General features: G+C 37.8%; 1 protein-coding gene across 1 annotated transcript in view; it reads left to right on the top strand.

Annotated features, from left to right (window-relative positions):
• Positions 1 to 13,155, top strand: part of HIVEP2 (HIVEP zinc finger 2) — a 154,098-nt gene that overhangs the window by 56,943 nt on the left and 84,000 nt on the right. Inside the window, exon 2 of the mRNA XM_081332983.1 lies at positions 4,222 to 4,436. The gene's annotated coding sequence lies outside the window, so the exon portion shown is untranslated. The remainder of the gene's footprint in view (positions 1 to 4,221; positions 4,437 to 13,155) is intronic.

The following is a 13,155-nucleotide window of genomic DNA, read 5'->3' as shown; positions in this document are numbered from 1 at the left end:
CAGAATGTGCTCATACTTTCATACTATTTTATAGGATGAACAATGAAAGCATATTCTATAGCAGGGGTGTCAAACACAATTTCATTGAGGGCCGCATCAGCATTACAGTTGCCCTCAGGGGGCCGGGTGGGTATGGCCAGGGTGGGCGTGGCCTACTGGGTGGGCGTGGCTAGAGTGCGTATGGCCTACTGGGTCGGCATGGCCAGCTCTACATCGTTCGCATCAAGGGTGCCTATGGGGGCCTGGGCAGGAGTGGGACAGATCTGAGGGTCTCTGGCAGAAGGAGGGTCTCTGGGCCAGGGCCAAGGCAGTGGGGGCCATTCCCTCACTGTTTCTAGGATGGCTTCTTGGGCCACATGAAACCACTTCGCGGGCTGGATCCGCCCCCGGGCCTTGTGTTTGACATGTGTGTTCTATAGTATCTGATGTTGATAAAAACAAGCAGATCAACAAATCACTCCTATTTTATCACCAGTCAATTCTTGAGGAGAGTCAATTGGTGCAGTAGTTAAGACACCAGGTTAGAAACTAAGAGATTTTGAGTTGCAATGCTGCTTTAACACAAAGTGATCTGGGTAACCTTGGGCGGACATCTGGCAGAAGGAGGACATGACCTCCTTTTCATCCTGATTTCTATCTGCCAGGCATAGTCTTAAAATATTGTTCAATTTTGAGTGTTTTTGTTTTTTAAAAAATTTGGACTGTTTTCAGTAGTCATTCAAGACTTTTACTTATTGTGACGTTGTAACTTGTCTGTTTCTTTCCCTTGTCCATCACCAGACTCATCGGCCTAGATTTATGTTGTTTAATTTATTTCTTAATTCCAATATTCGGTTTCAATTCAGCCTCTTCAACTTTATTTTCACTGTAGTCTATAGATCTCATCACTTGTCATACACTTCTATGGTGAAATTGGTATAGTGCGTTGGTATCAGCTAAATTATTGTCGGTGTATGTTCCTGAAAATAAAGATTTGTAGGAAAAATATTGTAATTGAAGAACCAGCCTGATTCTGGAAAAAGCAATTTCATATACTTGCAGGCTCAAGTACTTTGTAGTTTTTCGCTGTAATTTTCGTTATGGATGCCATGAGAGTTAAATAGTTAGTGTGTCTTCCTTTCCAATTGTCTATTCCTTTCCAATTACCAATTACCTATTCAGATATCTGGTAATCTTAGCTGTTAGGGGAAAAAAAATAAAGTCAAACTACTTCCAAAAATCTTGCCAAGTAATCTGCAAAAACTTGTCCAGGCAGTTGCCAGGATTTTGATTTGCAAAATCAAATCATAGTTTGATTCCAAAATATTGCAACTCTTCATAAATAATTGGGCCATAACACTGTACATTTCCTCCCTTTTCTTTCATGTTTTAGTTCAAGCGAAATCCATTTACATATGCAAATATAGGTAGTCCTTGATTTACGACCACAATTGAGTGCAACATTTTTGTTGCTAAGTGAGACATTTGCTAAGTGAATTTTGCTCCATTTCATTACATTTCTTCCCACAGTTGTTCACTGCAATCGTTCAATTGGAGCCTTGGTGGAGCAGTGGGCTAATGCCTCCTTAAGTAACACCAGCTGCCTGCAATTAGTGCAGGTTCGCGTCCCACCAGGCTCAAGGTTGACTCAGCCTTCCATCCTTCCGAGGTAGGTAAAATGAGGACCCAGATTGTTGGGGGCAATAAGCTGACTTTGTAAAAATGCCGCTTGGGGGGAGGGCGAAAGCCCTAATAAGCAGGCATATACATAGAATGAAGGCTATTGCTAAGCACATTGGTTTGTGCTTCTTAGATTGTAAGCTGCCCTGAGTCTTCGGAGAAGGGCGGGATATAAATGGGATTAAAAAAAAAATTACTAACACAGTTGTTAAGCAAATCTGGCTTTCCCATTGAGTTTGCTTGTCAGAAGGTAGCAAAGGGGATCACATGACCCCAGAACACTGGAACGGTCATAAATGTGAGTCAGTTTCCAAGCATCTGAATTTTGATTACGTGACCAGGGGGATGCTGCAATGGTCATTCGTGTGAAAAGTGGTCATAAGTTACTTTTTCAGTGCTGTTGTAATTTCGAATGGTCACTAACTGAACTTTTGTAAGTCAAGGACTACCTGTACACATAGGAGTTAGGTTGAATAAAATTTATATGTACATATGATATAAAAATAATATTTGTGGTATCTAGTTTTAAAAATACTCAATAGTATACTATTTTGAAATAGTTTTACTGAGTTTCATAGCCATGGGTAAATAGAAAAACTAATTGTAGATAATAATGGCTGAAAATAGTTATATTGACTCATATTTGTAGGACAAGTGTTCATCAATCTTAGTTGTGATGTTTTGAATTGCCTCTGTATGATGCAAAAAAGTCCCTCACACATCAAGTTCAGCTGGCTGCATGCCTTGAATTCTTCTGGGACTAATAGATTTATGCCAATTATAATGCACCAGAAACAAATTTTGCTGTATTTATTAAGATTAATTTAAAATGGACCAAACCTACATAGTTTTTATTATTTTTCTCTTTTTTTAATTATTGCAATTTACAAATTGCATTATTTCAAAATTACCAGAGTTCCACCCCTGGAAAGACATCCCCCTTTCTTACCCCATAAGTACTGTCATGATCTTTAAAGTGCTCTGGGAGTTCCTTGATGAATTCCCTAAAGTAAATCCTGGGGGTGCTCTGTGATTAATGAGCCACATTAAAATAGTGTTAATTTTTTTTTTCATTTGAAGTCATATTGTGCCCAGGAATGACTGAAAATTCTTGCTGTTGCATTTCTTTCTCTCAGCTCTCTTAAAGTTAGCTTCTGCCATGATCCGCCTGATGAATCACTTGAACTACATGGGCACTGTTATCTCACAATTGCTATTATGCCACACAGAATGTCTTCTGATTAAGAGAAACTGGAACTTGCACCTTTTATAAAGTATATCTGATAATCCTGGTGGGTTTGGAGGGCTCATAAATCACAGGTAAATCTCTACCACCTGATTCAGGTGATGTTAAATCTGTAAATAAAGAAACTCTTTCTTCTTCAAATCATTCTTTTTTTGTGTGCGCAGAAGAAACTATGATTAGAAATACAAGGTGATAAAAGTATAGCAAGGGAGCCTAGCCATTTTGTTACAGCTCTTAATTCTGCAAGATTGAAAAAAAAATCTATAGAATTTTAAGTACCAGCTAATCATATCTAGTATAGATATCAGTACAATCTTGTACAAGCTTTCATCAGTTTATTTTTTTCAAATGTATCATAGAATTTATTTGCCACATTTATTTGGTAGAACTCAAGTGGCACGCATAATGCCTTGTCTTCTATTTTTCCCACAACAACAACAACGCTGAGAAAGAATGAACCGCCCCCCAAATCACCCAACTGGCTTCCATGCCCAAGGAAAGACTAGAACTCATGGTCTCCTAGTTTATAGTTAGCACCTTAACCGTCATGAGAAAATGGGTTGAAATCAGGCTGATAATACTAGGTTGCAACAAAAGCTGTAATGCTTTGTTGCCATCTAATAGTTAGCTAGATTTTTACAGCCTGAATATGGTAGCCCTGAAAGACATCCTCATCCTAGAATAGTGAACTATAAAACAATGGTTATTTAGATTGGGAGAAAAATAACATTTGCAGTTGTGTGCAATGTGGTGCAAGTTGGTTTCCATGTCATCGCTTATATGGGGCCACATGAAGTTTTTCAGGAGAGGAGAGAATGCAATCCATCAGCTGTTGCCATTTACTTTGACAGGTGAACACAGCTGGATGCAAATCAGATAAACTTTAAAACTAACCATCTGGCAACAACCATTCCTCAGATTTGAAGGCCTCTAATACGCATACATATCTTAATATATATTAAGTGGTAAATCAAACATACTGCTGCTTAGAATTGAATAGACCTCATTGTTTTTGTTCTAATATTATTGGGCTGAGTTTTCAGAGTATCATGTCTCTTCATGGCATCTTTTAGAGTTATGGAACTGTTATGTCAAAATAACATTAATAAGGATAGGTCTTACATCACCTTAACAATGGCTGAGCTATGCTATGATAGAGTTTTAAGTTATATATGGGGAAAGGATCATAATATTTTGAACATCCAGTCCTATATTATATATTTCTATTATTGTTAACTCTGTTTTGCTGTATTGCCCTATCTTCATTTCTGTTAAATTTTATTGTTTTAATCTATGATTATTATTATTTTTTTTAGAAAATAAGTTGCTGTTTTCCTGGATACTGGTGAAAATTGCATTGGACAGCAAACACAGAATGCTAATTTGGAGACAGGAAGAGAGAATAAATACCACACTTCTCGCTGAGTCCTGTTTGGGATAAATCAGCTTGATGTCACCAATGAATATTTCTGCAGAGGGCTGTTAAACTAGGGCAAGCAGAACTGCCAGCATTTACACACTGGAGAGAAACGTGAGTGCTTAGCAAAATCTGTGTGCTAAAAATAATTTGCACTTTTATTTATAACAATCTTATCTTAATTGGGAAGAGACAGGTAGAAGTGTGTATCACAGGGCAACAAATGCATCTTATTTTTTTCATCATTGATTAATATCTGGTGGAGATAAATTCAGAGAGAATAGATAGTCTTTGTTGTATAAAATAACTTTCATATAGTTTTAAGGCTATTTCCCTAGAATCTGTACTGGGACTACAACTCCTACAATTCTTGGCTTTTGGCCTTTCTGGTTGGAAATGCTGGAGGTTGAAGACATATCATAGTTTGGGGGCACCAGATATAATGATAGATCATGATCAGTAATTATTGTCTGCTGATTGGTAATTCAACATATTTTTTTAGATAAAAAAGTAAGGCAGAAATTATTTAGAAATAATTAAAAATTGAATTGACTTTATTTTCATAATATCATGCTTTTGTATTAATATAAAGTATATTCTAAAGTTATTCTTGCTACTGATGGAAGAGAATATTTATACCTCTGGGCTGAACTGTAGGGTCCTTGGTGCTCCTTGAGTTTGGTTGTTTTCTTGCAGACATTTTATTATCAAACTAGGTAACATCATCAGTGCTACAAGGAAATGGGTTTGCTCTCGTTTTATATACCAGTGTCTTGCCCTGTAAGTGTTAGTGGAAGTGGTCTTAGTGGTTCCTTGATTTTAGGCTGTTGTTTATTGTTAGCTTGTTTGACTGTGTTGGTAGTTCATTGATTAGGGAATTGTTTACTTCTTGATCATTAGTTTAGTCTCATCTCTGTTCATCTGGATGTTGATTACTGATGATGTGTGTATGAGTTTTCTGTTTCCTTTTGGGCTTTTTGATTGTTTCCTTGGAATTATATATAAATAATAATGTAGATAGATAATAAAACATATATAAAATATATATAAAATGAGAGCAAACGCCATTGCCTTCTGGTACTAATGTTATCTAGTTCAACAATATCTGCAAAAAAAATAAAAAATCCCAACCAAGCTCAGAAAATAGGAACAACCTCTTTGAGTTTTACATGATTTCAGATTGAGAAATAAAAGTTAAATAAAAAGTTTAGCTGCCATTTGCATGTCTAGGGTTGCAAGCTCTCATTCCACCATGAATGGAGAATAAAGTACAATAACAGTTAGATATAAAAATAAATTAAGATATGCCACAAAGACAATTTAAAATTGTGAAGACTAAATTAATACTTTAAAAAGATTTAAAATTCACAGAGAAAAATGCTGCTGTAACATTTTTTTTTCAAATCTCATCCAACTGGTTAGATTTGTTTATTAAAGCAATTCAACAAAGTGCTTGCTAGTTCTTAAAGGAAACAAAAGCATGTAACATCACCCATTATCTTAGCCTATTTGTTTTGAATGTGCCAAGCTCAAACTAGTCCTTTCATGTGTTTTACCCTGAAACAAAAAAAAAGCAAGACACGTTCCAACATTTTAATTCTTCAGAGTACGTTTTCTTAGCACCATGTGATGACTCTTAGTGTAAAATATTGTTCCATTCCATTCCATTCCTTTAAGGAATATTTCTTGGGCTGGAATAACCAGAATATAAGTGTTTTGAAATTGGAGGACATCACTAAATGGCTTTTGGGTGATGGGGGAGTGAGCCAGTAATTTTCTCCCCCCTTCATCTTATGGAAGTCATATTAATGGACTTGGAAAAAGAACTTGACTGAAGATTATATACAGTAGATGTGGAATCTGAAAACAAAAACTTTCTCCAGTCCTTTGCAGCTACAAACCTATGCTCAGACCACCGCGTGCACAAATGCACACATAAGTCCCTGTGATCAGGTTGCTCTTCCTCCTGATATCTAAAAAGACCAGTTTTGCTAGACAATGGAAAACAAATGATCGTGAAGTGGGTTGCCTTCTCCAGAATGAGTGATAAAGCATTGGGGGAAAATTAAGATGGTGAACGCCTGGAGTTTTGCCTTCATTGTTTTTTTATGATACTGTTTTTTCTTGGGATATGTTTATTTGGGGAATAGGTGATTTCAGAGGTGTTGAGTACATACAAGAACCCTCATGTGAGGTATGTAGGGTTTAGAGAGAGTCTAAACCCCAGTTTAAAGTCCCTCAGTGATATTTGATATTTCTAGTCCAATATCTTAACTACCAGATCACATGGGCTACCTGTTTCATGGATAAGAAAATTTGACTCTTTAGAGGTATCTCTGAGTTGCATCCATTACTTTATTAGGGGCATGTAAATGGTTGCAAATATAGATAGTAAAAGTACCTATCATTGAAAACAGCAAATATAATGGGAATAAAATTGCCCCTTTGGCTAGCATTTGTGGTCCAGGTCAATCTGAGGCACAGAAGATTAATGAATCCTCAAGAGGTGTTTCAAGATATACCCCGCTCCTAATAATATGTAATTCATGATTTATGAAATAAAGTTCCAGATTTTTTGCTCAGGCATTCTGTTAAAATAAAGAGAATAAATACTCATTTTCTTTTTTTTCTTCATTTTGCTAAAAGGATATTGCTTTAGAAAGTCAGTTGCTTTTAAGTTGCTTTAATTCATGTACATCCAGTGATGTTTTTTTGGGGGGGAAGGGGGGGGCTGAGGAAGAGGAGAAGAAAGCGTAATATGTATGTATGTATATATATATATATACAAACAATTTTAACATGCATGTGGAAATGAAATTAAAAAACTAGTAAATGAAAAATAAAGAAGGTAAAAATAAACATTATGTGTTGCATTTTCCACCCAGCATGTCTTGTTCTTCTGAATGTATGCAATGTGGTATCCAGACATTTATAAATACTTTTAATGTTGTAACTTTTTAAACCAGCTACTTGTAGTTCTGTTTGCTACAGAAACTCAAACTCCAGCATTTCATTTCCCCCTACAAGCAACAAATTGACTTTAGGTCTCTTGTAAGAATATCTAAATGTAGGCTGTTGAATAATCCCTTTGAGGGCCCTGTAACTATTTTTATGCCTGGATATGCGTCATCAGTGGGTATTTTCTCTGGTGACTAGCTTACATCAGTAGGTCTCCTATCATACATTCTATATGATTGATGGGAGTCACTGCTGCTCTTTAGCGTTTTATCCGTGACCTCGAAGAATGGACAACTGGAATTTACAGGCTGTTGCAGTCTTTGGAGTGACTGGAGAGATGGACAGATGGTATTTTTCTGATAAAAATTCAGGTAATGCTGGAGATGCAGTTCGGTGGGGATGTGGTGGGGGGGGGAAGGGAAAGGGTGTTCCTGGTTTTCAAAGCTGTTAATTCCAGCTTGGGGGTTCTCTTTTCTCTGGAAAGGTGCGCTTCCCTAGCCAAAAGGGAAGAAGCTGCAGGCGGATTCCAAGATGCAGTGTGTGTTGCTCGTGTTGTTTCCTAGCGATCCACGCTACTGCAATGTGGCAAGAGCAACGTGCCGTGGTTCAGTAAGGCGATCTGTTATTGAAAGATTGCTTGCTGCTTTGCAGCTTGGAAGGGGGTGGTGGGTGGGTGAATGCTGTGGAATGTAAAGCTGAGCAAAGGCAGGCTCTCCTTTTCTTAAGCCAAACAATAAAATAAAATAGAAACCGGAAGGGTGGGGGAGGGGGAGGGAGTGAATTCAATTCAGGTGAAATTGTAAGGTGCGGTGAGTAGGGCAGCAGCTCTTGAACTGGCGGGGGTGCACCTGCCTCCAGGACCTGCTGGAAACAATTAATTTCCTGATCTCTCTCAAGTCGTTTCTCTGAGGGAAATCAGTAGTGCTCATACAAACACATTACTACTTTAGCCCCTTCCGTTCCTTTCCTTTGATCGCTTGCCACCTCCCTCCCCACCCTGCTTCCTCCTACCGCATGTGTAAATGAGGCTGCAGTATACTTGTGTGATTTTGGTCGGGACACGCTCTGCGAGGATAGCTGAAAGCAGAGAGCTGGCTGGCTCCGGCCACTTTCCCCTTTCTTTCTCTTCTTCCTTTCTTCCTCCTGTTTACTCCTTTCCACGGAAACGTGATGGCAGTGGATGCCATGCTCAACTCTCTGTGACCTCTGACTTGAGGACTGTCAAGCTCTCTTGCTGGCAGTCAGGCTGACAGGGGAATGGCAATAAGGTGCATAAATACTAGAGGAATGAGGAGCCGAAAATAACCATGCAAATGTTTTGTGGCTGCATGAAGAGACTGCTGGGTATTTGCCTGTGAAGCTGGGTAGTAGAAGGGTCATGGAAGGAGGTTTTTCCCGTTTTCCTCTAGGGGAAATTTCTTCTGGGAATCCTTTGAGTGGGATAACTCTGCCTGTTCAGCCTCGAGGGAGGAGGGAGGGAGGAAGGAAGGAAGGAAGGCAGGCAGGCAGGCAGGCAGGCAGGCAGGCAGGCTTATTTTTCTTGATCTGGGATCTCTGAGAGTTGAAATCCCCATATATTTCAGGAAGGCTGATCTGATGTATTCTTTTTCATTATTGCTAAGCCTGAACCTGGGATATCAAGGTTATAAATTCTAAAATCTAGTATACATCCAATGGCTTGTCCAAAAATTAACATAAAAATAGGTCCTGATCTGGTATTTCATGTATAAAGCTTATGTGTGACTGCACATATGGGTTTCCTCATAGGCTGTTAAGTTATTAGGCCAAGAGGTTTTGCATCAGCTATTGGGAAACCTGACAGATTATTGGTGCTTTTGACATTTTCTCTCTGAGGAAGCAGAAATACTAATACTGGATGTTGGAAGATGTTTGGGGTTAACTGAGGTAGGTGTGATTGTACTGTCTGGGTTCCCTTCTTCCATTAACACATGATTGCTGGATTTGGGAAACATGTAAAAATGTTTTTATAATGCAGTTCTATTAATCTCTGCCCCAGATAAGCCCCACTGAATTTGTATGAAGCCTTAGAAAATATAAACATGCAAGTATATTCTTCAATATGTGATAGCTGGTAGAATGAAAAATGTACATGGTTATGCATGGTACTTTATTTCAAGAGCCTTTGATGACTCATGCCAAGTTGGTTATATAATTCACAGCCTGCAAAAGGTTAAATTCAAAATCTTGATGGGATTGAGTCATTTGTTGGGGAAGAAAATCACTAACCTCTTCTGAAGTTTAGTGCTTATGCTTTTTTCTATGCATTTTTGAAGCATCAGGAAGCATCCAGGTTTCAAAAAATAAATTTAAAATAAATTTCAAGATAGTAGAATAGGTGGGTTCTTGTTTGTGTTGTTCAGTATGTTTAAAGTAATGAAGTGGTTTGTCCCAAGGCATTGTTTTGGAGGACATGAAAGAACACATGTAGCACATGTCTACAATTGTTTACATGAAATACATCTTTTCTCAGTATCATGCTGTGGCCATGCCATCTTGGGAAAAGACATAGCTGCTTTAAGGAGTTGGCAGCCAGTGCTAGGTGAACATTACAAATAAGCTTTTTGCCTTTGAATATACAATGTATCCTTCCTTCCTTCCTTCCTTCCTTCCTTCCTTCCTTCCTTCCTTCCTTCCTTCCTTCCTTCCTTCCTTCCTTCTTTCCTACCTACCTACCTACCTACCTACCTACCTACCTGCCTTCCTTCCCTGTTCAGTTTTCCAACTCTGGGTGGCAATGATGATTCTGGGTGATTTGATTATTATTAGATATTATTAGATACTATGAATTAATGCTTTGATTGGTGAAAGGTTTACTTACAGCTGGGAAATAAATACTGGGAACTGAGCTTGTTTGTTCTGTGACCTTGGGAGGGAACCATTATATAGGAAGGGTGCCAGAAAAAGAAAGAATAATTTCCACTTACTTCAAAGATGCTTGTTATTGCTCTGTCTTTTGTACAGTGTGTGGATTTTGTATATTCTTATAAATAGTTTCAAACTACATCTCCCAGTTATGCTTTCTATGCCCTATTAAACTGTCCAGAATCACTGGTAGTCAGGTGGCATATACATTAATTAATTAATGTGGTTCTGAATGTTTACATTAGATGTTCCTAGTTTACTAAAAATGAATGGTTTTATTGGCAAAAGGGATGGTTATATCTATTTAATGAAATAGTTCTATATTTCAAGTATTTCCTTTCTGAACTGGAAATTAGATGCCTTTATTTTAGCTTTTTTTTAAAGACATATACATGTTTTAAGTGAATACACTCAATAACTTCAGGTATGGCCTGGATGCAGCTGGGATGGTCAAGATGTGTATAGATGAAACGTCTGCCTCTTGTTTAGTCTATCTGCAGTACCAGTTCATCTGTAGCATAAAAAAAAGCATTCTGAATGATGGAATGATTTCATATTAGTTCTATTTAGGTTAAAAAATGAAGCAATAAGCAGGATAAGATGCAACCTTTTGACGGCTTCACTTTTTAAAAAAATTAACAACATTAACAATTCTATTCATGTAATCTTAAAATACTGTTAAGTCTCATTGTGTTTGATGAGTAATTTTGCATAGTAGATCAGTACTTTAAAATGCATTCACCATCAGATTCTTTAGAAATACAGGAAGCAAGAAATAAAATTCAGAATTAAGTGTGAATTCATGGTTTCTCATTTTCAGTATCAGTTTTTCATTGCTAAATTTAATATGCAAAAAGATATTTGAAATTATTTTAGCAAAAATGATAATGATATTAAGTTGCTAAGTTTAGCTAGAAAACTATATACTATAATAGAATTCTGGTAGAAAAGTAATGTTTTTAATAAAAGTGACTTTACAACTGCTTGGAAGCTTACAATAATTTACCTAAAATGCTTCATAGCTAAAATTGTTGGTTTCATGTATTCTGCTCATTATTGAAATAAGTAAAGTTAATCATGTGCTATTTATTTTCCGTCTTGGAGTTAAATATCTAATGCCAAACATTTATCAAAAACAGAACAAGCAGTTCATTAAGAGATTTATGTTAAAATAGAATAGAATAGGACAAGACAGAACAGAACAGAAGTAGAGAAGAGTAGAGTGGAGTGGAGTGGAGTGGAGTGGAATGGAATAGAATAGAATAGAATAGAATAGAATAGAATAGAATAGAATAGAATAGAATAGAATAGAATAGAATAGAATAGAATAGAATCTGGAATAAACCTTGGAGGTCTTCTCAAGCAGGAGAACCTATACCATCTCAATATGTTGTTCAACCTACTACTTGATAAGATAGAAAAATCTGGGTTAGATAGCATCACCACCAGATGGATTCATAGCTGGCCGACAGGCCGTACTCAGCGTGTGGTCCTCAATGGAACTGCATCTACATGGAAGGAAGTGTGTAGTGGGGTGCCCCAGGGCTCTGTTCTGGGCCCAGTGCTCTTCAACATCTTCATCAACGATTTGGATGAGGGGATAGATGGGGAACTCATCAAATTTACAGACGACACCAAGCTGTCAGGAATAGCCAATACTCCAGAAGATAGGCTTAAAATACAGGAGGATCTGGATAGACTCGAACACTGGGCGCTATCTAACAAAATGAAATTCAATGGTGGAAAAAAGTAAGGTTCTACACTTAGGCAGGAAAAATCAAATGCACAGGTATAGTATAGGTGATACCTTGCTCAATAGTAGTAACTGTGAGAGGGATCTCGGAGTCCTAGTAGACAATCACTTCAATATGAGCCAGCAGTGTGCTGCAGCTGCCAAAAAAGCCAACACAGTGCTAGGCTGCATTAACAGAGGGATAGAATCAAGATCACGTGAAGTACTAATACCACTTTACAATGCCTTGGCAAGGCCACACCTGGAATACTGCATTCAGTTTTGGTCACCACAATGTAAAAAAGATGTTGAGACTCTAGAAAGGGTACAGAGAAGGGCAAAAAGATGATTGGGGGACTGGAGGCTAAAACATATAGGGAACGGTTGCTGGAATTGGGTATGTGTAGTTTAACAAAGAGAAGAGTGAGGGGTGACATGATAGCAGTGTTCCAATATCTCAGGGGCTGCCACAAAGAAGAGGGAGTCAAGCTATTCTCCAAAGCACCTGAAAGCAGGACAAGAAGCAACGGATGGAAACTAGTCAAGGAGAGAAGCAACCTAGAACTAAGGAGAAACTTCCTGACAGTTAGAACAATTAACCAGTGGAACAACCTGCCTCCAGAAGTGGTGAATGCTCCAACACTGAACGTTTTTAAGAGGAGACTGGACAGCCATTTGCCTGAAATGGTATAGGGTTTCCTGCCTGAGCAGGGGGTTGGACTAGATGACCTCCCAGGTCCCTTCCAAATTTCTTCTTCTTCTTCTTCTTCTTCTTCTTCTTCTTCTTCTTCTTCTTCTTCTTCTTCTTCTTCTTCTTCTTCTTCTTCTTCTTCTTCTTCTTCTTCTTCTTCTTCTTCTTATTATTATTATTATTATTATTATTATTATTATTATTATTATTATTCAATATGTTTAAAAAAATGGCAGTGGCTATATCAATCAGTCAATGAAGCAACTAAATGTATTGAATATGTGTTGATAAGACACTGGTACAGTTGGTTTTCTTGGATGGTACTGTTTATATTTTCCCACAGTGTGTTTCAACTTACAACTTTTCTAGAACATATAGCGAGGCTGTTTTACCCGTTTCTTTTCCTGGAATTCTCAGCAGCATTTGATTTGATCATTCATGAATTCTTCTGCAGAATATAGTGAAGGTTGTAGTTAGTTTGGTACAGTGGTTAAGCATTAGGCTAGAAGCTGGGAGTTCATCAGTTCCAGTCCTGCCTTAGTTTTGGCCTGTCCCTCTCTCTTAGCCCT

This window comes from Vipera berus, assembly GCF_964194415.1.
Source record: "Vipera berus genome assembly, chromosome: 1".
Classification (NCBI taxonomy): domain Eukaryota; kingdom Metazoa; phylum Chordata; class Lepidosauria; order Squamata; family Viperidae; genus Vipera; species Vipera berus.
The sequence above is the reverse complement of the archived record's forward strand: the minus strand, read 5'-3'. Positions and strand labels throughout refer to the sequence as shown.